This window comes from Glycine soja, chromosome 13 (genome assembly GCF_004193775.1).
Source record: "Glycine soja cultivar W05 chromosome 13, ASM419377v2, whole genome shotgun sequence".
NCBI lineage: Eukaryota > Viridiplantae > Streptophyta > Magnoliopsida > Fabales > Fabaceae > Glycine > Glycine soja.
This window is the reverse complement of record NC_041014.1, coordinates 19,984,570-19,988,605: the sequence shown is the minus strand read 5'-3', so window position 1 is coordinate 19,988,605 and position 4,036 is coordinate 19,984,570.

Here is a 4,036-nt window from a genome sequence, read left to right as displayed (position 1 = left end):
GAGGGAGAAACCCATGCTGTGACTACCATTCCTATACGGCCAAGTTTCCCACCAACCCAACAATATCTTTACTCAGCCAATAACAAACCTTCTCCTTACCCACCACCCAGTTATCCACAAAGGCCATCCCTAAATCAACCACAAAGTCTGTCTACCGCACTTCCAATGATGAAGACCACCTTTAGCACAAACCAAAAAAAAAACACCAACAAAAAGGAATTTTGCAGCAAAAAGCCTGTAGGGTTCACCCCAAATTCCGTTGTCATATGCTAAACTTGATCCCATATCTACTTGATAATTCAAATGGTAGCCATAACCCTAGCCAAGGTTCATCAACCTCCATTTCTCCGAGAATACGACTCGAACGCAACGTGGGCTTGTCACGGAGAAGCCCCGGGGCGTTCCATTGAGCATTGTAGGGCTCTGAAGCGTAAGGTGCAAGGTCTAATTGATACGGGCTGGCTGAAATTTGAGGAGAATCGCTTGTTGAATCCTAACATTAACAAGCAACACCATACATGGGGCAATTCTGGAAGCTGTTGTTATGACTCATCAGGATTTTCAAGTTTATGCCATAAACCACAGTTACAATGTTAAAAGATATAGATAAAATGGACATCCTCTCACGAACACATCTTTGCTTATTCAACTTCCACCGGAATGTGAGTGTAAGCCATTGGTCTGTTTGCTCAAGCAACCTGCGCTCCTGAGTGTTGACTTCCAAGACCGTTCAATCAGAGATTACTCATCTTGCACGTTGGTGGGGGTGCCGTAAAACAACGAGCAAAGTTCAAAACAAATAAGTTTCAAAATAAAAAAATAAAAAGGCATTTGATTGACTGTGTTTTCAAGTAAAAATATAGATGTTCATGTGACCTCATTTTGTCTTTTTAAAGAGAAGTGAGTTATCAAGAATAGGATGTTGGACAAATGACCTCAGTTACCTTGAGAAGAAGAGGGGATTGAATTAAGATATGAATATTATTCCCCAATTAAACTTTCACTCTCTCTTTTCGAATTAACAATGCATATAGGGACAACCCTTCCCTTGTGTTCAGGAATCCTCTACAACAAGAGACCCACGGTCTCTTAATCCCTTTTCAGAAATAAGAAGAAGAGAAGAAGAGGTCTCTCGTAAAAGAGGTAGATTGTAAAATGAAGATCAATAAAAAATTCATTATTGAATATGCAAGTGGTTGACCAAGGAATCTTTTTGAGAGGATAAGACATTTCAGTTCAGAAAAACTCTTGATCTTTCGAGAGGATAAAACTGTTTGGGCAATGAAAACTCTCTTTAAAACATTTGAATGGCCGTTCATAAACCATTTGAATAGATATGTCTCTTGGAAATTATTTTCTGAAAATCCCCTCTGGTAATCAATTACAAGACTTATGTAATCGATTACAGGTTTTAAAAATTTGAATTAAAACATTTTCAACTAATGGTAATCGATTACCAGAGAGCAAATCTCAATTTGAAAGGATAGAATTCCTTGGTCAAACCTTTTGCTTCTTCAATTTGGAAACTTCTTCCTAAGATTCTAGAGATCAACTTGATCATATATCTTGATTTTCTTGGATTCTTGTCTTGAATAAAACTTAGAAGCATTTGATCCTTTAGCATCATCAAGACATCAAAACATCTTGCTTCTACATAGGAGTCATTTGACTTAATCCATCAACTGAAAAATCCTTCAACTATTTCTCGTCCTTGGAAAATTCTTTTTGCAAGAATCAACTGCTTCTTTCATTCTTCCTCACTACGAGGTCGTGAAAACAAGACAACACTTGGTACCTCTAAGCCCTACACTGGGGCAATGAAAGGCACCATGCAAAAACCTCAAGCGAACCTAGGGGCAGATTAGAAGTTCTCACCCAATAGGTTCCCTCCTACAAGGTCATGACGAAAGGCAACGATTGATACCTCAAAGCCTTACACTGGGGCAATGAGGGGCACCGTGCATGAGCCTCAAGGTAACATAGGGGCCGATCAAAAGTTCTCACCTATCGATGTTTTCAACAAAAAAGGGGGGACAAACCCTAGGATTTCGATGGATTGATTAAACATCAAATGGCTCCATTGCCGTCACTCCAAAATGGTCAAGTGACTAAATAAAAAAGAACATACACTTTGAGGGAGTTCCCGGAGAGATTTGCAAAAGATAGGATGAGGTCGCATGAATTATTACCTCTTTCAAAAGGACAGTCAATCTATGTTTTCCAAAAAAAATCAAATCAAAATCAAAATCACAAAATAGGGAAAGAATGCCATGAACATTGTACAACTTTCCATTACATTGCATTGTTTCATATAAAGTCCGCATTTACCCAAATTTCACAACAAAGGTTGCATGCATTTGCATCCCTCAAAATCATGTTAACTACATAGATTCCTTACATCTAAATGTCCAAATCTTGTGGATTTGGGATGACCGGCCCTCTCGATGAGTCGATCTCTTGCTTTCTCATAAGGGTGGACCCTTGGGTACTTGTACCTATCACCTTTAGAGGACTACACGTCCTCGCCTTGAGAGGACTACATGTCCTCGCCATCAGAGGACTACATGTCCTCGCCATCAGAGGACTTCATGTCCTTGCCATCAGAGGGCTGCACGCCCTCACCTCTAGAGGACTACCTGTCCTCGCCTTGAGAGGGCTACACGCCCTCACCTTGGGTACTAGTTACCCTCACCAGTGAGAGGACTACACGTCCTCGCCATCAGAGGGCTGCACGCCCTCACCTTCAGAGGACTACACGTCCTCGCCTTGAGAGGGCTACACGCCCTCACCTTGGGTACTAGTTACCCTCACCGTTGAGAGGACTACACGTCCTCGCCATCAGAGGGCTGCACGCCCTCACCTCCAGAGGACTACCTGTCCTCGCCTTGAGAGGGCTACACGCCCTCACCTTGGGTACTAGTTACCCTCACCGTTGAGAGGACTACACGTCCTCGCCTTGAGAGGACTACACGTCCTCACCATCAGAGGGCTGCACGCCCTCACCTCCAGAGGACTACATGTCCTCGCCTTGAGAGGGCTGCACGCCCTCACCTTGGGTACTAGTTACCCTCACCGTCAGAGGACTACACGTCCTCGCCTTGAGAGGACTACACGTCCTCACCATCAGAGGGCTGCACGCCCTTACCTCCAGAGGACTACATGTCCTCGCCTTGAGAGGGCTACACGCCCTCACCTTGGGTACTAGTTACCCTCACCGTCAGAGGACTACACGTCCTCGCCTTGAGAGGACTACACGTCCTCACCACCAGAGGGCTGCACGCCCTCACCTCCAGAGGACTATAAGTCCTCGCCTTGAGAGGGCTACACGCCCTCACCTTGGGTACTAGTTACCTTCACCTTCAGAGGACTACACGTCCTCGCCTTCAAAGGGTCATGTACCTTCAACTTCAGAGGACTACACGTCCTCGCCGTCAAAGGGTCATGTGCCTTCACCTTTGTAGGGCTACACGCCCTCACCTTCAGAGGACTACACGTCCTCACCTTTAGAGGACTACACGTCCTCGCCATCAGAGGACTACATGTTCCCCATTTTCAAAGGGGGGCATGCCCTCACCTTTAGAGGACTGCACGCCCTCACCTCCAAAGGACTACATATCCTCGCCTTGAAAGGGCTGCACGCCCTCACCTTTAGAGGGCTACGTGTCCTCATTTTCAGTGTGCTCCACATCCACACCTTAAAAGAATTTAAGGTCCTCTGCCCTTAAATGCTTAACCGAGACTTGCACTTCCGGTTAAGGGGCCAGTAGTTTCCTTTTAACGGTTCCTGGGCCACCGCCTGATATTGGAGGAGGGCCAACTGTGCGAGCACAACCAGAAAGGGAGGCTATCACACAGCTACTATGCATACCGGGGCAAGATTTCACCCGTGCCGCTGTAAAGAGACGAGTGCGGATCATGCGCACCAACATGACCACTCTTACACAGATATAGATGACATTGCTACTTAGCAACATTCTGCCCAGCGACCGCAATGCCAATCTCCCCCTGCAAAAGTATCGGTTGGTCTGTGTCGTCC